The following is a 23,667-nucleotide window of genomic DNA, read 5'->3' as shown; positions in this document are numbered from 1 at the left end:
CACAGTCACGCTTTTTTGGTTACAAGTAAATATCTTGTTTGTTTGTACGTAAGTAAATATATATATATATATATATCAAAAAAGAGAAAAACCTTCCAAGGAAGGGACTGCACACTCCAGGGAACAGAGACGGACAACTTACTGCATCAAACTTATTTATTAGCACTTATATATATATATATATATATATATATACACACACACACACACACACACACACACACACACACACACACACACACACACACACACTGTCTTCCTTTTAAAAAAATGTCTATTTGACACCTTTCTTTTTCCTAGCCAGGAATGGCCCCGGTGTGAAAGCATAATACACACACACAGCAGTCGATAAAATACTCACAGGACGTTTGACATTATACACTGAGCTACGTAGGTGTGCGGAGCGTGTGTACAGTGTGTGGAGAGAGAGCGAGCGAGGGAGGGTGTGTGCGTGTGTGTGTGTGTGTGCATGCGTGTGTAAAGGATGTGTAGTTAGAGAACAGTCCCTGTAAGCACAGGACAGCTGACCTTTCTTCCCACAATGTTTTTTTTTTTAAGAATCCGCTGCACTTCAACCCCACCCATACACGTGTGTGCAACGTGCGTGCACACACACACACACACGCGCACACACACGCGCACACACGCACACACACACACACACACACACACACACACACACACACACACACACATACACACTGTTGTGTTACTCTACTTGTGAGGACATCAACATTTTAGCATGGCAATTTTATGAGTGCCGTTTAAAAATAAAAAGTAAATCTAACCCTCATGCCATTTATAGAATCTATGTACAAGCGTACAATGCAGCATGCTGTAACTTTGTTTTTTTTTATTCACTACAACAAAAATATAAATCACACACAACTCTAGCCCCTAAACCTAATTCTGATACCTTCTATACATTACATTCTTTAAGTCTTAATTAATTCCCATTTTCCTAATTGTAAGGACATCTCTGTTGAGAAGTCCACTCTACAGTATATCATTAGTGAGGACATTTAGCCCTCACAAGTATAGAAATGCAAGTACACGCACACACACACACGCACACACACACACACACACACACACACACACACACACACACACACACACACACACACACACACACACACACACACACACACACACACACACACACACACACACACACACACACACACACACACACACACACACCCCTCTCAGTGGATCCCACAGAGCCTGGAGGAGGGCAGGACTCCACATCTTCTTCCGCTCTCTGCGGTGCTCTGAACCTTCGCAGCGGGGTTAATGTAGGGCCGTGTCCCCCAGCACGGACCCTCACCCACCACCACAACCCCCCGTCCCCCCCCCCTCCCAACCCCACTCCTACGGACGCACATTAATGATGTATTGTACAACGCTGTTTCTCTCTCAACGCCGGCGTCCGCGCACCACCGGGGGGGATACAAACGGACCCTATTGCGGGTCCGTGAACAAATTCCATTTTGTACACTTTCAGAGGTTTTTTTGTTATTTGGAGTCTCAAACCGGGGGTCCTTGAAATAAAAAAACAATTAAAAAACTAAAACTAAAAACTATACTGGTCCCCAGAGTAGACCCAATGTTGAGAACCATGTGGAGCATTCTAGACTATACCTTTGAGTAACACAACAGGTGAGCAATTGAACGAGAGAGAGAGAGAGAGAACTTTGAGGACAGATACGTGGGTGGGGAATGAAGAAAGACATGGAGAAACGGAAAGAGAGGTTAAAGAAGAGAGAGGGAGGGTGGGGGTGTAGAGAGAGGGAGAGAAAGAAAGAGAGGATAAAGAAGAGAGAGGGAGGGTGGGTGTAGAGGGAGGGAGAGAGAGAAAGAGACTAGAGAGAAAGAGGGACATTTTGCGGTAGAAACAATATGCAGGATGCATTTTTAGTCCTTGTTTGACCCATAGCTGCTTTAGTTCAGTTTAGGCTGGTTTCAACCACACTGGTGCACAGTAAAAAATCTCTTTTAATTTCAGAGTTAAATTAACTACAAATTTTACTGCATGTTTTGTTTTTGTACCGGTATTTGTTTTTAGTACGCAATGGGCATAATCATGGTCTCGGCTATGGAGAATGTACAGTATGCACATATGTATTTCATTCACTGCGAACATTCATTTAATTTCCTTTATACAAAACAGATACATGTTGCACATTATTGTGAGTGCTGAAGCTGTAAAACTCCTGCTATAGGTTTTTAAATGCGTCACGTGCAAATCCAGATCTGGATAATGTTTGAAAACTAATCATCATTGTTTGTTTCGACGTCCTTGGAGCAGCAGGTGGGTGGAGTCTAATGCCACAGATGAGTGTGAGAAAGTTTAGACATTCTAAATCAATTTAATATTCGATTCTGACTGACAGCTTCTACTCTTTACTCTGTGAATTCTCCCGATGCAAAGAAATAACAAACAAAACAAAACAAAAATGCCAATCATGCAAGGAGGATAAAACAAACATTAAGAAACTATATCCAACTCTGTCTGGCTCAAACAATCACTGAATCTGTTGCAGTATAGTGCAACAATACAAGTACTTAGGTAAAATATTCAGCATTTGTGGAAATACGTAGTACAATTTTGAGGTATGTTTACTTTACTAAACTTTTTTTTCCCACAATTATTTGAAAACTTTTCATTACGACTATACTAGTCACTTTAGTGGATTGGGATTATTATTCCAAAGCATTATTTTTTAAGAAAGTAAGCCCTATTTTATACTTCAATTCATTTGATTTTTTTTCTTCTTTTTTTGTCAATCCACAGCTCAATGCAAAGCGTTGTGAGCTTATCGATTTTTGAAAAAGTTTGTCAGATCTTGAACAAACTCAACAAAGTATACAGTTTGATGCCAATACTTTTGTACTTTTACTCAAGTAAATTGATGGCAATACTGCCGTTCTTTTCAATACAGTCATACAATTCTTGTAAAAGAGTATGTCTACATTGTGGTATTGCTACTTTTACTTTAAGCGGCACTATTGTAACTTTTCTCTTCTACCCCTGATTTAAACACGGTTTCATTAATTTCATCAACATTTAGTCAGATCCTGTATCTACTGTAGGACTAGGTGAAACAATCTAAATATCTCAGTATAGAAGAGCAGGGAGACAAAATACAACCACCCCAATTGTAAATCCCATTCTGAACGGGCACCCATTTTGGTGTTGGCATCATGTTATGCTTTAGCTATTGAAAAATAGCAGATCTACAAGCTCATATCGCGCCACCGAGTGGCGCGATACGAGCTTGTAGGTCTGCTATTTTTGAATAATCGGAGAACGACTGACATTTTTAGAATCTGATCTCAGGTCAGAATGGGTTTAATCAGACCACTGTGTGTCCCAGTGGAAACCTTGTATGAATCTGATCTCAGGTCAGAATGGGATAGTAAGTTATATATTGTATTGCCCAGCCCCTCTAGGCCAGATCGTGGCCCTAGTGCTAGAGAAATCCGCGAAATAAGCACAGAAGAAGGGTCACTTCCGCCCGTGATGTAATCCTGATCTGTAGTGTATGCCTATAGGGGAACGGACAGACCGTCGCCCCCTAATAACCCCATGCACGTGTATAACACAGATTACCATGTAGGCTGAAAAAAAGGTAAAATAAACCATTCTGACCTGAGATCAGATTCATACGAGGTTTCCACTGGACAACACACTGGTCTGATGAACCCATTCTGACCTGAGATCAGATTCTAAAAAATGTCAGTCGTTCTTCGATTTTTCAAAAATAGCAGACCTACAAGCTCGTATCGCGCCACTCGGTGGCGCGATATGAGCTTGTAGATCTGCTATTTTTAAATGGCTAAAGCATAACATGATGCTGTCACCAAAATGGGTGCCCGGTCAGAATGGGATAATATTCTTCAAATCAAATCTTGTGTATCTCGTGGATGGCTCAGATGGAATTAATAACTTAATTTCCACGAGATATCTCGAGGATAGCACGGAATGGGATTAACATACTCTACCATAGAGATTCTATGTATTACATATCACAAATTGCATACTGTATTACAATTACATTTTATTCGTATGAAAAAAACATACATCTTAAAGCAGAACGCTTCTCTTTCTTTCACCACTGATATTGATATTCAGCCAATTTTCCCATCATAAAACAGACAATAAGCTTCCCTTGCAGTGAGAGCTAATCTCTCCAATGGGGTTTTCACTTCTGAAAAATGTCTGTAATTTAGATTGGATAATCTAGGACATGTGTAGTAAAATGATAATGTAATGCTACCTCTGTTCACAGTAAAATAAATAAAAACAAGGTCTTAATCTTAACAAGCGGTTTAAACTCGTGCACCAACCTCAAATTGTGTTTTTCTCAAAACAAAACGTGGTAAACGAAAACCGGCTGGAGTGAATGTCGCTTGTTTCCGATGTTTTACTTGGAATTATGTGCAACAAAGATCATACCAACGTTTTAGATGTTTAAGGAACTGGTACTGTAGTATCAAGAAAGATTAAGAAATGTTGTTGTGTTAATGTGTGTTCATTTATCCATTTGTGAGAGAGTTTGTTTACAAATGTACCTGTACTCCCGTACTCCCGGTCCACGTGGTTACATTTGTACAGTCAGAGGTCCATTTACACCCAGGTTTATACAGTGAAAACTACCACTATGAGGCTGTATTTTGTGGCCAGACGAGCCACAGTGAGCCGGGTGTGCCGGTGTGTGTGCGTGTGTGTGTGTGTGTGTGTGTGTGTGTGTGTGTGTGTGCGTGTGTGTGTGTGTGTGTGTGTGTGTGTGTGTGTGTGTGTGTGTGTGTGTGTGTGTGTGTGTGTGTGTGTGGTACTGTGGGGACTAAAGGAGCAGGCTGTAAAGAATGTGAGCAGGCTACAGGCCTGCTTCAGAGCGGTGCTGCAGTACAGCTATGGGACTCGGAGGACTTCACCTCCACACAACCCTGAGCCCTGATTGGTGGACGGACGGAGAATTGGCAGCTGCAGACCGGGGGGGACATATGGGCCAGGATGACATTTACCAGCATGCTGCCCGCCTCTGTGTGTGCGTGTGTGTGTGTCTGTGTGCGTGTGTGTGTTTTGTGTGTGTGTGTGTGTGTGTGTGTGTGTGTGTGTGTGAGTTTATATACAGTATGCACGTGATGTGAGCGTATACGTGTCTGCGTGTATGTGCATGTGCGTGCGTGCGTGTGTGAAAACGTGTCCAAGATGGGACCTGATGGTGTAACCTTTTGGCAACCTATCAGTGGACTTACCAAACAGTGAGCTTTGCCCCAACAGCTCTTTGATAAACTGGCCAATGTTTTTGCAGCAAAATCCTCAGTGTTAATTTAACACTGATAAGGTAAAAAAATAATTCCCTGTTTTTACACAGAATTACACATTTTACACTAGTGTATACTAGTGAACGGCCTTCCATTCAATATGCACAGTGTATGAAATATTGAGAGCACCTTCAAATTGCCTTCAAACTTAACACCAACGTACACTGATCCCTCCGTACCTCAGTTGTCTCAAGGCTTCACTGACCTAATTACAGCTCGTCTCCTTCAGGCCTGGACGGTTAGCTCAACCGTCTGGGCACCTAGGACGGTTAGCTCAACCGTCTGGGCACCTAGGACAGTTAGCTCAACCGTCTGGGCACCTAGGACGGTTAGCTCAACCGTCTGGGCACCTAGGACGGTTAGCTCAACCGTCTGGGCACCTAGGACGGTTAGCTCAACCGTCTGGGCACCTAGGACGGTTAGCTCAACCGTCTGGGCACCTAGGACGGTTAGCTCAACCGTCAGGGCACCTAGGACGGTTAGCTCAACCGTCTGGGCATCTAGGACGGTTAGCTCAACCGTCTGGGCACCTAGGACGGTTAGCTCAACCGTCTGGGCACCTAGGACGGTTAGCTCAACCGTCTGGGCACCTAGGACGGTTAGCTCAACCGTCTGGGCATACCTAGGACGGTTAGCTCAACCGTCTGGGCACCTAGGTTGCCAAGCCAGCCGGACGCCGTTCCGCGGCCTTGACTCCCGAGCCCGACGGCTTTTGCCGTGTGTCACTCCCGATCTCTCTCCCCCTTTCCAGTCTAATTACTGTAACCAATCAATAAAGGCAAACATTGTACTAAGTGGCATAAGTGTTCTATAAAAATATAAATATTGGATCGGGAAAAATCATCGGTATCGGCAGATAATCAAAATCTTTTCGGAATCGGATCGGGAGCAAAGAAACGTGATCGGGACATCCCTGTAGCTATTTTTGAGGCGCAGCTCTGTCACACCAAGTATAAGAGGGCTGTAGCATTCACATGCGGATACATCTGATCTGTATGTTTTGTCGAAAGATCAATCATAACAATAATACTGGGTTCATTATGTGTTAATGGTGCACTATACTAGATAGTACAATGTAACAGTAATTGTCTCTTTTTTTCTCCTAAACGGTTTACATAGCACACCAATTTGACCTCATGTCAGCGCAATCATGTAGTAATGATTACAGTGAGATATTGGTACATACAGCGTAGTCAATTATCATGCCGTTGCGCGCGGTGAAAAAGACAGAGCCCCGTTCAATATTACAGCTCTAATAATAGACACATTAACCACACGCACAACAAACTCTGCATCTTATTACCACACTGGTACTTATTACTTTCAGCAGTAATTACTTCCCCGTCTCCACGCTGTGACGCTCCCAACACTTGTCTTGCAATGATAATGCAATTCACTTCCAGTGAAAAACCCACTGACAGGCGATCAGGCTGCAGGCTTCTTCTCACCTTCTCTCCAGAGCTGTGGTAAAAATACACACATTCCTTTGCCTTGTTCTTTTCTCGGGCTCCGTGAGATTCTGCTACTAGGAAAGGTTAATGATTTTCTGTTCCAGTAGAGCTATACCAACAGTCCACTTGGCTTTATTTACTCACCTTACTTGACCTGCTAATTGATTTTTGTTTGAAAATATAGGCTGCCTATTAATATTTCTCATTATAGTCCTAAATGCCATTTTCCATGTTATTGGTGGAACTGTAATAGTTTTAGTTCGGTGGAAGGCAAGCTAAGTTCATGATGTTGAAATCACACTGATTTGTGAGTAGACACGTTTTTAGAATCCTTAATCTTATTGATTTACAGAGCTCTGAAAAGCTACACTTACATGACGACATCAGAGCTGCTGCTGCTGTTGAGACCTCCTTCAGCTTTTAGACCACACAGCCCCTCCACATCCTGGCACAGACTTTAACTAAACAGAAAAACACGACATGGGAAAATAGCAAACTGGATCAAGGAGCAGTGGAGCTTGCCAGATGAAATTATTCAGGAAACAGGCAGAAAAGATACCTAAGACTTACTCCTGCTTCACTGAAAGAACAAGGTCATGGTTTGTGTGCACTGTGTAGTAATTATATCTGTAAATGTGTACTGTAGAGTGATCCATATATATCGGGTTTTGATTTTAAAATACTATACTTATAGGTTTTAGTTTGGACTGAGCTGTTGTGGTGGGAAGTAAGGGTGAAACCATCAAATGATCAATACAGTACCAATTAACAGAAAATGTATTTAAAAAGTGTAATAAAATAATGGGTTTAGTCATACATGGTCAGTATCATGTCAGACTTAGTGTCATGTCAGTATCGTGTCAGTGTCATGTCAATATCATGGTCAATGTCATCTCAGTATCATGGTCAGTATCATGTTAGTATCATGCTCAGTATCATGGTCAGTATCATGGTCAGTATCATGGTCAGTATCATGTCAGTATCATGGTCAGTATCATGGTCAGTATCATGGTCAGTATCATGCTCAGTATCATGGTCAGTATCATGGTCAGTATCATGGTCAGTATCATGGTCAGTATCATGCTCAGTATCATGGTCAGTATCATGGTCAGTATCATGGTCAGTATCATGTCAGTATCATGGTCAGTATCATGTCAGTATCATGGTCAGTATCATGTCAGTATCATGTCAGTATCATGGTCAGTATCATGGTCAGTATCATGCTCAGTATCATGGTCAGTATCATGGTCAGTATCATGGTCAGTATCATGTCAGTATCATGGTCAGTATCATGTCAGTATCATGGTCAGTATCATGTCAGTATCATGGTCAGTATCATGTCAGTATCATGGTCAGTATCATGTCAGTATCATGCTCAGTATCATGGTCAGTATCATGGTCAGTATCATGTCAGTATCATGGTCAGTATCATGGTCAGTATCATGTCAGTATCATGGTCAGTATCATGGTCAGTATCATGTCAGTATCATGGTCAGTATCATGTCAGTATCATGGTCAATGTCTTGTCATTATCATGGTCAATGTCAAGGTATAACCCAACGTAGGAAAACAGTCCGTCACAGCGTAGTGCTCCAGTGTGGCCGGCCAGCCTAGTGACAGTGTTCAGTGTTGTCGCCAAAAGGACTACTAAAGTGAATATATAATATAATAGAACCGGATCATATTTTACATGCCACAGAAGTAGATAATTTTTATTGGTTATCATACAAAGAAATTCATGTGAAGAAATCCGTTTCAGAAAAATGGAATTAATTTCAGACAACATGAGATCAATGTCTTTCTCACATGAAATGGGAACGGGAAAACCATGGTCAACTTCGCAGAATGGAAGTGTTTTCTGAGGGCCAATAATATCCATGCTAGTGTGTTTACGTTGGGCACTTTTCCCCTAAGTTTATGCTGAGCCATCCACCGCATTACAATGCTGAAAACGGAATGATTAATGCCTTAAAAGACCCATGCCTGAATGTGACTAAAGGTAACTAAGTTACCTGTATTACAGAAAGGCGAGTGCTGTTACTGCTGTGGGATTTTAATGAAACAATGTATTTTTGTACAAATACTTTGTGGTGCGCGCCCCTATCAGTCTATCAGACTCTCCAATAATAAATAATAGTTCATGTGCCAATTAGCAGTAGTAGCACTGTTTAAGTCAACTTGCCAGTGGCCACACACATCTCTAATCCAAACATAAATATCTTATTCATTACTTCACACAGAAAATGTATTATATTGTAAGTCAGAAAAAAACAGCAAAGTGTGCAACTTGAGTTTGTGTGTGGAATGAAAAAAAAAGGAAAGAAGCTCTCATTGATCGCTCAGAGGATGTTTTGGCATCTGTGTGCGGCAGTTCATCTCGTAGGAAAAACAAACTCGACAAAACGTAGTCCCATGGCTGCACGTTTGACTCTCATTGTTGGGAGCTTGCAGGTATTTAACATGCATGGCCGTTTGCAGCGAGTCGGTTTGATTGGCAATATGTCAATGGAGGTATTAGCATGTCCAATGGGTCTCCCCTGGACAGGGGTGAAGTATCCAGCTGAGAACTCCCATCCACGTCAAACTGAAAGATTGACAATAGGATTACAGGAGGCCCCCAGGTCTCTGAGAAAAACTCGCCGGTTTAGATTGATAGGTGGGCCAAATTAAATTATGATTCTAAACGTCCGTTTCAGAATATGTCAGCTCTTTTATTCCCACCAGTGTCCAACTGAAAAAATAAAGACAGCTAAGCCTATACATTTACATAGTAAAATAAATTGCGTTAATTTAACTATAACATTATATAATTAGAACCAGTTGGAGCCGTAAGTGTCAATTTGGTTCCATTTGTACACTCATAGTTAAATTTACATGCACATGTCTTTTAAATATATTAACTCCTGCTGCATTATGGCCATCTATACAAGATGTTTTGGAAATGTTAAGCTTTCTGTCAGACGTTAGATAGACACTGGTCTGATGATAGCAAGTGGGTCGAGAGACACAGTTTAATGCTACAGTATACTGCTGATAGATCAGTGGTGGATAAACTGTGGAGAACTTAGATCATGGGACATACAGTACCTATCAGGTCACAGAATCACATACAGCGACATTAGAATGACAATTTAAATACCGTAGCAATAATCAGCAAGTGATTGGAAGTCTCCTATTGCCAAAAATCTGCTGTTGAATGGGCGGTGGATACACGGTCGCAAGTTGTAGGGAAGCGCGAAAGCCGCGATAGCAGCTTGGGAGCAACATATATGTAGCTTGTTGTTGAAAAAGACATCAAGCGATTTGTAGCACCATAGTAGCCGTCTGTCGGTGTTGGCTCTCAGGTGCATTTAGCAACTTTTTTTTTTTTCCACACCTTCCAAACTATCTCCCGACTTCATTCGACTGTCAGTGAGTCTAGTAATCTGTAGTTGTCCGTTTGGTGAAAAGCTATACCTTAAGGACCAGTGACTTCACCACTTTTCAACTTATCTTCATATAATTGGTCCTCACTAATGTTCTTGATAAAATTGCACTTTCTTTTGTCTCATAGGACGGCTGACGGCATCATGAGAACGATAGCTTTTCAGGAATAGAAAACCTGCAGTTTCTATTAGCTTTGATTCCCCATCGATGATGTCACTGGAAGATGGGTTTCTGAACAGCCAAGAGCCCTCCTATATGAGACACAGACCGAGTACAGGAAAAAAGTGCTTTTTATCATGAGCATTAGCAATTATATGAATATATATAGGTTGAAGTGGTGAAGTCGTCCTTTGACAATTTCAACTCAATTCTCACAAATAGTAGTCCAATGATTGATAGTTAGGAACAAAATGGACCTCTATGGGGTTGTAACTACGAGAGAGTACAAATGGAGCCAAATGGACCTTTATGAGGTTGTAACTACAAGAGTGTACAAATGGAACCAAAGGGACCCGCGTACGAGTCCAATATTTTAGTTCCATTTGTACACTCCCGTAGTTAAATTAACTGAGGACTACAGTAGGGCTACCAGAGATAAAATCCCATCAAATGAGGGTGGCCTAATAATCCATATCAAACTGGGGATCCTTGAAATTAAAAAAGGTTGAGAATCACTGAACTGGATCCGTGCATAATATAAAGAGGGACCTGGTACAAAGGACTCCACTGTGCAGGTCTACTGTTAGCCGTGGACCCATACTGCTATCACAGCTGGGAGAGAGGCAGAGCTGGTAGCATTGGTTCTGTCCTTAAACCAGTTAGAGTTCTCTGTGTCCTAAACAAACCATGTCTGGGACGTGGATTTTTGGACACGAAGCATGACATTGGTTGAAAGGCAGGCATGCCCATATACCTTTCCACGTGAAAAAAAGCAACAAAAAAAAGCACCCTTAATGTGTTTATGGTTTCCAATCTCCGGGCACGTTTCCAGACCCACTTAAATGCTAAAGAGATGCCAAGTGCCCTCCAGCGAAATAACACAGTCGGCACTGTGATTGCTGACACATGAAAACAAGGCTGAATCCTGATCCCCGAGTTCTTAACAGCTGCTCTCACATCGCCGCTGGTCCGCGCTGTGGAAACCTGAAAAGGCAGAGTTTGTCACCCCCACCCCAAACCCCACCTTCCCCCCACCCCCACTCCCACCCCACCTTCCCCCAAAAAACAGCAGAGCTGATTTCCAAGGCAGAGTCTGTCAAAAGTGTCCGCCATACCATACTGTTGGATCTTGTAAACCGTCGCTATAGGGCGGGAAGCCTTGTATCTCCATATTTTCAGCTTTTATAATGTTTTTGTGTTCTTTTGTAACGCCTCACTTCATCATACCAGAGTGTCGCACAAAAGTAGTGAGAATAGCTGCATCTATAAAGCACACAACGACACGTTTGTGAGCTTGTAGATCTGCTATTCTCAGTATTTTAATTCCTTTTTTTATCACGGTTCCCCCCCCCCCCCTCACACCAATGAAAAAGAGACTCGGGTGAGGCAACTCGCTCCTGGAGTGAAATGCACACCTGAGACTTTGCTCTGATATGTTGCTCTGCTGTAAACACTTGTAAAGCGGTGGGGTTCTGCAGATCTTTATAACACACTGAGATCCCACATTAGACCAACTAAGCAACAAAGCTGTCAGCCCTGCAAGTATTATTGGATTTAACACTATCAAATGCCACCAAAAATAGAGTATAATAATGAGTGGAAAATAATGTAGCATGGTCATTAATATCTCCTTGTTCAACTGCCTCAGTGTGACTGACCTTGTTTTGACCTTGCTATATTTAAATATGATGCTACATTTTTAAACTCTATATTTATGTTAATTATATCATTATTCTGTATGGCTTCATGCCCAAATTCATAAAAACATGCCTGTAAAACAGTAATTGTAATCAATTCTAAAAACAAGAGCAAGAGTTCATGTTCTATTTTTCTTTCACATTTTAAAGACAGTGATGGAGTGTTGACATGGCTCATTTGTACCTCCTCCTCTCTCTCTCTCTCTCACCCACGCCACACACACACACACACACACACACACACACACACACACACACACACACACACACACACACACACACACACACACACACACACACACACACACACACACACACACACACACACACACACACACACACACACTCACACTCATGCTTAAAATTCAGCTAAATAAACTACAACCACTTAGATTCAGGTCATTAGTTGCCCAAAATGTGCATCTCAATATCTGGGCCAAAATGTATTACGATTTTTTGATGGGCGCACGACTGAATTATTCATTTTTGTTGGGGGCACATTATTTATTTATTAATCAGCCTTAAATTTGGAATCAGATCAAATTACCAGGGCTGAATTCAAACACCTTTTCTGCCTTTTTGCCTGCTTTAAGCATGTTGTCAGAAAGAATAAGGCACTCACATCATTACCACTGTGAAAATCAGCCATTCAAACATGTCTCACGCTGCTCATTATTTGTTCCATTGATTTGAGTAAAATGCGGCTTCCTGGCTTAAAATATATGCCGTCAATTACTGAGATTAAATTATGGATGAATGGTGTGCCATTACAAATCAAAGAGCAGGATCTCTCGCTCTCTGTTCTTCAGCCAATCAGGAAACCAAACAACAATCCCACTCTTAAAGAGTCACTGTTGGATATAATATGTACGAGTTTCCTCTTTAGAACTGAATGCAGCTTACTAAAACTGGATTCCGCTAGCCAATTTAAAGCAAAAGACATTTTTCATATGATTTCAATCAGCGGTGTTAGTGGAAAATCTAAATTACCTCTGCTTGCTGCAAGTAATTGAAAGACTTGCATCATGCTTCTAACCAACCCACACAGAAAGGCCCTCAGCAATATCTCTGCATAATTCATAGACTATAAAAAAGTTAGTTTTTCCCCCCTGACACTAATGTGTTATGTCCTATTGTGAGAAATACATACTGTACAATACAAACATACACTACACAGTACACAGAGAAGATTAAATCGCATATTGTTTATTGTAGGGATGTCCCGATCACCTTTTTTTAGCTCCTGATCCGATTCCAATCATTTGATTTTGAGTATCTGCCGAAACCGATTTCTTTTCCCGATCAGATATATTTTTTATAGAACGCTTATGCCATATCACAATAGTACAATATCCAAAATCATAGATAACATCCAGTCTAATATCATGATATGGGTATTATATTGATACTATAGGGATCGGGGGCAAAAAAAAACCCCAGATCATTTGAAAATTACATGATTTCCAATTTCCGATCACGTGATCAAATCAGGACAACCCTAGTTTATTGCATGTTTGACAGAAAGGTTACCGATTGGAGCGCACCCATTTATTTATTTAACCTTTGTTATTGATAAGGTGTCTTTCCACCAAAGAGACACTTTCCAACTCCAACAGAGTGCAACAGCATTTTAGTTCAACATTGTTTTTGCGCATCCAAAGTAGCCTGCAGCGCTGGTCTGCAGTATTGCCAGGTCTGCTTATTATAAGCGACTTTGGGTGTGTTTTCCTGTACAGTCACTTAAATATTCATAGTTGCGAGTTGCTTAGTTTGGGCTTGTTTCTCAAGTGTAGTTGCTTATTTGGGCTTTCAGGATTGTTTTGGAAAATAGCTGATGTAATAGGGCTCAAGTGGTGAAACTGGTTGCTTTTTTGGGCTTGTTTTCATATAATCTGGTCGCTTGTTTCACTCACAGAATTTGAAAACCCCAAACCCACACACAAAACATTATGCATGTTGCAAAAAACTGTACTTTTGACAATTATTGTTGCAAATAAGTCTAGGTCTCTGCAGTTTAGGTATTTTCATTACAAACCATATGCTTTGGATTGATGAGCACTTGTAATTCACCCACACAAAAAACACTTTATTATTGAGTGGGTAGCTAAATATCATGATCAGTGTTGTAGACAAGTGCTATTCAAATGTTCCACCTGTTGCACATAAGGTAAATGAGACACTTTAGGTTTAATGACAGCTTTCAGCATAATGCAACAAGGTATACAAGTACGATAATATGCTTTGGTTTAATTACCACTAGTTGATCCAGTGATCTTCTAGCTCATACATGGGCAACTGGCGGCCCAGGGGAAACCTTCCCTTAATGCGGCCCGCAGGTTAATATCGCAACACTGACATATTAGTGATTTCAGCTTGTACAATTCCAAACATGCAAACATGACCCACTTGAATTACTTTTATATTAGTATTACAATGTTATTGTCTTTTTTAATGTCCAATGTAATGTATTTGTATTTAGTTAATAAAGTTAACATAAGTATAACTAAATGCATTTGAAATGAAATAAAAACATTAAAAACATTACTTTTCAGGGTTCCAATACAAAAATAGCAAAATAATAATAATCAGGATTTCAATTCAAATATAGCAAAAATAGCTGATCTAATGAGGCCCTCTGGAGTGAGTGTGGAAATATAGGTGCCCTCTCCATCGTCAAAGTTGCTCACCCCTGATCTAGATAATGCTAATGTTAATTCTCCACACAGTTCTAGGCACTCGCCCGCTCTGTCGCAGTGCCAGCTATCAAGGATGTAAAGTTACTCGTTTTATATAGTGGCCACAGAAACATGAGTGTCCTGAATTTGGCACTTACAGTACATGTCCACAGCTTGCTGGCCGGTGCCGTGGGAAAAATACAGTCAAATTCATATCAGAAGTACAGTAGGTGTAAGTCCAAATGTGTTTTATCAAAGTCCTCGAATGGCAGTAGTCCAGACCGCAGGATCAGGAGCACGCTGATATAAATCACCACAGTATTTAGAATTATATTTATTGAGTATGATTTTCCTGTATAGTATACATGAAATGTGGCCACAGATGTTATTTTGCGTGATAAATGGAATACAATGACGGGGAGGAGTATACCTTTATAGATCATGCATAATGTGTTGGACTGGAATATCTTGAAAGAATAATAGAATATATAGGCTACAGTAATATTGGAAGGGAATACTTTGTGAAACCAAACACTCTTAATGTGAGTGATAATGCTGAACCCACACCTTGCAACTGAACCTCTTTGTAAGGACAGAGAACATTTGTCTGTGTGTGTGTGTGTGTGTGTGTGTGTGTGTGTGTGTGTGTGTGTGTGTGTGTGTGTGTGCGTGTGTGCGCGCGTGCGTGTGTGCGTGCGTGCGCGCGCTTGTAGGGAGCACTTTGCCCCAAGAGAATATTCCCCAGACTGCAGTTGACGCGTGCAAGCGTCCACTCCTCCCTAACCCCAACCCTCCCTACATTAAGCCACAATTTATGGCCTCGCTGCAACCACTTCAAGTGTTCCCGCCACCGCAGAGGGCCAATTGGGTCTGTTCTCCGCAGCCTCAGCCCTGGCTCTTGTACAAGCCAGTCCCGGAACCGCCGAGACACAAATCGACAAAGGATTTCCACCGATGACAGCTGCAGATGATGACAATTAGGCAAATCTGAAGGCTTGGTTTACGGTTCACTGCCTCTTCAATTAACCCATTTTGATCTGAGATCAGATTCTAAAAATGTCTGTTTGAAAATGACAGTTTTCTGAAAAAGCTATGTTTCTATGTCAGTCGTTCTTAAATTTTTCAAAAATAGCAGACCTACAAGCTCATAGCGTGCCACCGAGTGGCGCGCTATAAGCTTGTAGATCTGCTATTTTTAAATAGCTAAAGCATAACATAATGCTAACACCAAAAGTGGTTCCCGCACAGAATGGATTAATCACCTCGTTCTTTATCTCTCTCTCTCTCTCCGTCTCTTCCTGATGTGATAAACCAAGTCAGAAATTCATCACTTTGTTGATAGGATTTCCTGTTAGATGTAAATCGTGGTTGTTTTTTCCTCTGTGAGGCAGACAAAAGGGCCCGGAGCAAAGCCCGCTGGAAGAAACCTGTTTTCCTTTTCCTCGTTTCTCTGCGCGCCAAGTCCAAACTATTCCTGTTTCATTTTAATTGGCCTGCGTCATCAAGACGAGGGATTTATTGATTATTCAAGCAATGAAATGGTGGGACATGTTCAACAGAACACTGTGCTAAACACAACAATGCCACAAGATGATACTACTATTACTACTACTACTACTACTACTACTACTACTACTACACAATAGCAGCAGTGTCGTATATGTTTTGTTACCTTTTTTAAGTCTTAAGTTCATATGTATAAAAAAAACACAACATCTCATCCACATGCACTTTTATGAAATTGACAAAGTCAGAACCTGCTTTATGGCACGTGGTTCTGGCACTGGTCCATTTGGACCACCAGGGGTTCAAATGGACCCTTTACGGGTCCATATCAAATGGTGTACAAAATACAAATGGAACCAGTTCAACCCTTTTGTTCACACTGAGGATTTTACAGTGCAGACAGGGGTCCCAGAAATAAAATATTGTATCACAATGTATCATATTGTATATGGGCCTGTGGCCTGAATGTATATCAAAATGTTCTGCATGTGTGCGTGCGTGAATACAGTACGTGTGTGCGTGAATGCAGTACGTGTGTGCGTGCGTGAAGAGTTCTGCACTGCCAAAGACTCCACCACTTCTCGCCCTCGTTTTCCACAAACTTTCTCTGGCCAACACCAACACTAACACTTGAGCACACATACGTTATATGCATGTCTGCCCACCACCACACACACACACACACATACACACACACACACACACACACACACACACACACACACACACACACACATGGGAATTACATAGAGGATATAATCCACACAATGTATTCACACGCATTATAATAAAGGTCAAGCATTAATTCACCAATCAATTCAGTCAATGAAATGTTTTTTACAAGTGAACCCGAAGAGGCCTTTTTGCTTTGGGTCAAAGTAAAAGCAGAAACAATAAGTAATGTCCGCCTCCAGACAGACTCATGCATAATAATAATAATAATAATAATAATAATAATATCTCAAACTTATACTGTATAGCGCTTTTCTGAGTACCCAAAGACGCTTTACATGGGGGGGCTTTACAGAAGTAACAACAAATAAAAACAACTTTATTAGAAAAAAAGGAGAAAAAACCCCACTAAAAGCTAAAGAACATTAAAAGATAGTGATACTGTATGCATTCACTGAATAAAACCACAACAACATTGTGCCTGCCGTGAGCAGGACCGAACTATAAGACAATGAAGACATGACTGAAAAAAATTGCTTATCTTACATGTCCATGTACTTTAACTAATTTCACCTGTATACGTCTTATTCCAGGGACCTGTACACCAAATCACTTCACCGAAAATAGCGTTTTTCTTTTTTGCCAAAATGAATGTTCGCCTACTTTCACCGGATTTGCCTATTATGACAATGACCAGAACGCTAGGGTTCATGTGGTTAATGCAAACAGAAAGCAGAATTATACGTATGTGTGTGTAGATGCTGGATATATTGGAATGTAACAATAAGTTGTATTTATTAACATTAAAATACATTTCTGGTACATTATCCTGTGCTTTCGCCATTTTGGTGTGAATGTTAGGGGCAGAAACTGCCATATGATGTCTAAAAAACGTGTGGAATGGTTATTATTACAAAACTATACCAGCTTAATTGAAAAAGCTGCACAGTATAACTTCAATAGACACTTCGGTACACAGTTTATCTTTCTGCAAATTCCTTTACAATATCTAGTATGTCCATCTGTATATCCAGTTTACACTCAAAGGAATGTAAGTTAGCCCATTTTGGGCCACTTTTGATGTTAGCATTATGTTATGCTTTAGCTATTGAAAAAATAGCAGATCTACAAGCTCATAGCTACGAGCTTGTAGGTCTGCTATTTTTGAAAAATCGAACAACGACTGACATAGAAACATAGCTTTTCCAGAAAACTGTCAGGATGTAGAAGACATTTTTAGAATCTGATCTCAGGTCAGAATGGGTTAGTGCCAGTTTATTATGCCTCCCCTGGCTCATCGTGGAGCAACATGAAACGTATACTTTCTTCAAGTTGCGTTGGATTCCCATGGCGTGGGCTTATATGTGTTGAGCTTCTCAGCAAAGCATCCAATCCCATTCATTTCTCAGGGAAATTATTTCCTGCTGTAGCCCTTCAATGTTATTTACTTTCTGGTCCAAAGAGATACTGCCATATATTCTGCAGGAGCACATTCCTCTATGGTCGCTGTGTTCCAGCAGTTCAACCACGATACTGCACAGTGCTATAGTGTTGTAAATGATGTGAAATATTAGCCTGGAAACCTGACAGATCTGCCAATGCAAATTTAATTTACTATTAGTCTGGGAAGTGGGATCTGACCAGACTATGAAATAGTGCTGGGTATTGCCTGCCAACCTCACAATAGATATTTATCACGATATACAGAGGCCACGATACAATATCGATTATGCGTTGATTCCAAATAATGACCATTGCGGCTGGGTATTGCCAACAACCTCACGATCGGTAAAGTCTTATACAGATTGCCGATGTGTTTTGACAGATGTATTTTCTGAAATGTTTCCAAACCAATTTGAAAAACTTAGTGGATAACATCTAAACAAAAAGCAAAAAAAAAAAAAAAACTAATAATGTTTAGATGGATAAATGCAAAAGATGCAATCATATATATCATCACTGTCAGACAGAAACTGATTTGTTTCTTTTAAAGCCACATCACACACAGCATTTCCTGACGTATGGTATGGATATGGTACGATACTATAAGGAATACGGTTTGAGGGAGGGATGGGCGATATGAAATTTCTGACCGATGTTGATATCCCATATAATTAATTTTTGTATTGTTGCCGATAACCAATATAAAGCAATGTCACTCTCATTCTATATAATAATTTTGGCTGAATTTGAAAAAAGCTATTCCAAAACCATGCACCATTATTGAAATATTGGCCCATATTCCAACATAAATGTAGCTTGAATGTAGTATTTTTTTTATTTAAATCTTTTTCCATCTTGTTGACTCTATTGAAAGCTTCCCCAGAAAACCCTGATAGAATCTGCTGCCTTCATCATTCATCACAAAAGCCCTTTTCAGGCTTTCAGGATTTTCAGAATTGGTGTTGACGGGAAAAAGCTGCCCAATTACAACGCCAACTCAGGTCCAGTTTACCAAGTCTACAAGTTTTAAGTGGTTAATTGGCTAATGTCACCTATTGCCAAGTACTGTAGTAGCCTGTTTGGAAGCAGCTTTCTCAGCTCAGTGTGTGCGCGTGCGTGCGTGCGTGCTTGCGTGCGTGTGTGTGTGTGTGTGAGAGAGAGAGAGAGAAATAATAATACATTTTATAATGAGTAAATGTACTTGGTAAATGTCCACCACTGGGGGGAGGGGGACAGATCCTAATGTATATACTGTCTGACGGTCATGCGTTATTGTGTCCCGTGTGAGTTTGTAGATCTGCTATTTTTGTGTCGTGCAAGTATAAGTATAAATGAGGCTTTATACAGTCGTGTCTCTTGCTTAGCCAAGCGGGACAGAGAACCTGAACCTGAAACAGATCTGTCATCCTCTCAGTCTCTTTAACCCATTTTGACCTGAGATTTTTCAAAAATAGCAGACCTACAAGCTCGTAGCGCGCCACTCGGTGGCGCGCTATATGAGCTTGTAGATCTGCTATTTTTCAATAGCTAAAGCATAACATAATGCTCATGCACACCAAAAGGGGTTCCCGCCCAAAATGGGTTAAACCAGAGGCCGCTTGGCATCCTAGATCCCATATCACAACTGGATAATGTTTTTTATTTTTATTAAAACAATAAAATCAATATACAATCTTTCAGGCCCCCCCCCCCCCCCCCGTCAGCCCCACCGCCCTTGGAGTCTTTGCAACCTTTCACCCCTATTTTGGCACCACTGTGTGCACAACATAGACAGCACGCACGCACACTCGCACACACATAGCGTGAATACAAACGTGTATAGCTGGCACCACTGACTCACTGTGACCCTGACGTCCAGCCTAACACCAGTGGTCTGATCTAATTGTCCCCATCGGCCCCCTTCCTTGGCTCCCTGGCTTCTCACGGCGTCACTTCTTTTTTTTTTATTAATCACAGATTAACCCCAAAATCTTTCAGTTGTGAATGCGAGCAGGGCCGGAAATAGGGCCCTTCAACAATCCAGGCACAATGTTGAACATTAATCACAAATGCCTAGGGTAGTTGTTTTTCTTGGCTGCGTGAACCGGGAACAGGCTTGGCTTTTTACAGCCACACTCCACAGAGATGGACACAGGTAGATATTGGGTGAGACAGCTATAATCACTCTCAGCCATCTGGCCTGGGTTTACAGTATCAGAAATAGGCCTGGTGCTTTGGGGTGTGGAGGGACACCTCAGCTGTGGAGGAGAGATGGAGGAGGAAGGCAAACGGGGGGTGAGGGGGATGTTGGAGGGGTTCCCCGGTAAAGAATCCACGCTGACAGATGAGATTCAGAATGAAAACATAAAGGGAGGCAGTGAAAACTTAATCGCGGCGCTGTAAGTTTCCAAAAGTTTCATGCATTCTTTTTCATTTTTATTATTCCACAAAGGAGAAAATAAAATCAATTCAATTTTCATTTTTCCTCTAATAATCGTCTGACACCACACGGCAATCAGGCCCTCCTGCCACCCCTCCACCATGCCTCCGGGTCACTGCAGCATGAGGAGTGAGTTAGAGCTTAATCAGGGGTTAAATTGGGCTGCACCTCTATTGGACCAACCTCAGGAGCTCCAGTGACTGCAGGACCCTCGACAGACGGTTTCGCTTAAAATGTGAAACTGAGCTTCAAATCAACCTCAATAAGAGGCCAGCTCCACGGCTCCTCGTTTGGACGATTAGCCAATTTCACCAAAACCGACCCATTAATCGAGGATAATGCTGCCCATGAACTGAGTAGATAATGGCGGAGTCCATCACGCGACGCCACTCTAATAAAGAAATAAATCATTACAGAGATCCTTGGTGAATCATCTTCTTATAGGGTGATTGAAAATGGAGGTAATTCAGAGTTAACATGCTGGAAACGACAGACGGGTGGGTGGGTGGGGGGGGAGGTCACTGTCCTTCACGTTGCCTTGATGACATTCGATCTGGGAGTAGTTGCGCCGTGGAACCTCCCATGGCTGTCTCAAGTTGCCGTGGTGACTTGACAGTGTTTTACACGACTGTTAACAGTCCGAGCCATCAATCCAGAGGCAGGAAACGTTGCTCGGCAGCACATGTCCTGGATCTGCGTGCCCTTATACCTCCACCAGGAAATGAGCTGCAGAGATGTTGGTGAGAGAGAGAGAGAGAGAGAGAGAGAGAGAGAGAGAGAGACGGAGAGGGAGTATGCGAGAGAGCGACAGAAAGCAAGAGTTGGAGGGAGAAGTGGGTGGATGGATGGGTGTGTGTGAGATAGAGCGAGAGAGAGAGAGAGTGAGAGAGAGAGATTGAGGGGCGTCTATGATTAAATATCCATATGTCACCAGTTAAATGTCGGGGGCTACCAGTGAATGTGGAGGGCTGAATGGGTTGCAGATTTCTCTTCCTGTAGGCCGGGGCTATGTGCTGGGTTCACTAGGTGTTTAGTGGCAAGGCAGGCCTGCCAAGTATGATGTTACCGGCTTCCCATGTTAATGTTCATTCAGGAAGGGCCTTTACTGCCAAGCAGCGGGAGAAAGCCAGCCAGCTGTGAAAACACTGTTAAAGAGGCTTTAGTGCTCATTTCACGAATACTTAAAGTTTACTTATTGAAGGGAAAAAAATAAATTAATGGACTATACATTGGGCTTTTCCTTATTGTTCTTCCATGAGCGTGGACTTCTCCAAACTTCTCCATATGTGCCGAGCTAGGAGGACCGTCCTCCGGGTTCAACCCTCCTGTGAAATTCAATCTCAAAGTTCCAAGAACAGAGGCGCTGGCTTTTCCCTTGTGTTCTGGGATTACCATTTGGCTTGTGAAAAGTGCATGTTCCCTTCAGAGCCGTTGCCATGTCAAATTAGACTGTAAACTTTTACCTCGGCACCAAATATAACATGATACAGACGTCGGGCCAACATGGACCACTGGTGGTTGCTTTTCTGCACCCCTTGTGAGAGGAAGGCTTTAACTGACGGCCTGGCAACTCATGGATGTAATGTCCCAAACTTGGGATGATTGAATTTCCATATTTGCATGCTTTCAAATGGCCGCGCCGTGTGGGGTGGTCACAGTCGTTATCAGCCTCAGTGCAGGGAAGGTGACTCCGACTCCCGACTGTCATTGACGAAAGCTAGCGTCCAATGCAGGATGGGCCGTTCATGCACAGGGGAGGGATTCATTCCTCTCGGGCCCAGAGAGTCTACAAAAGCCCCTTAGAAGGTTGTCAAGATCACACCCACACACACATAGCTGAGGCTGAGAGGAAGGGCTCTCCAGAAGTTGGATTGTGGGAGCGAGCGGAAACAGCCCATCAGTTTAAATGTTTCTGTGTGAGACCACATGTTGAGATGCCTCTCAACTCGGCGACGTGGGTGAGAATGTGTGTGCGCGGCGTGTCCACGAGCGTTTGTGTCTGCACAAGTGCATGCTGCGTTTCCGCTCATACAAAGAGCTGGGAAGCTATCATCGCCCATACAAGTGCTTGATATGTTAATGTGACTGATTTATGCAACAAATGTAACTTCACTGCTGTCACAGCCTCGTTCAAACACGTCATTAAAACAATTCAACTGTCATAACATATAGCTGTGTGAGATTTCAGAAGTTTCCATGTTTTATGGAACAGGCCCATGACCACTTCCAACAGTGTACTCTTTCAGACATTGATTTGACAGCTTTTGCAAGACCTTGTTATTGCAAAAATAAGAGTGCAACCAATTAGAGATATAGCACAAACTTCTAACCTGGAGCGGACTGCTAAGCTCTCCCAATCCATGCTCCGTGGAGAGGATCAGCCAAGATGAGCTGGAGTTCTTAAAGAAATACCGTGCCGTATATCTCGGCATTAAACCTATCCTTTGCACAGTTTCCTCCGCAGTGTCCTTGCAAGAGATTCGGTCTGCAGGGACAGAGCTTCACGTTTGCCAAAACCAAGTTGTACAAAATTTAAAAAAAAAGTAAGTGGAGAGGATGGATGTGTCGACACTCACACGGAGCACTCTCCCATCTGGAACCCATCAGAATATTCATCTTATATCTGGGCCACAGCCATCCAAGGTGTACTGAAGAAATACAATGGATATTTAGAGCCAACAATTGATATGGGAACATTGTGCGGATATATCCACATATCCATAAGTTATACTTCTCAAATATTTGAGCCAGTGAAGCTGTGATTATTTTTGCCCATTATCCTGGACTATTACCCTTGAATCCATACAGCCCCGATACTGTATATGTCATCCTGTGTGCTTACATAAATTGTGTTTCTGGACCCAGCGCTAAATCACAGGGCCATC

The sequence above is a fragment of the Protomyctophum parallelum genome (genome assembly GCF_964188405.1).
Source record: "Protomyctophum parallelum genome assembly, chromosome: 16".
Taxonomy (NCBI): Eukaryota; Metazoa; Chordata; class Actinopteri; order Myctophiformes; family Myctophidae; genus Protomyctophum; species Protomyctophum parallelum.
This window is presented reverse-complemented; position numbering follows the sequence as displayed.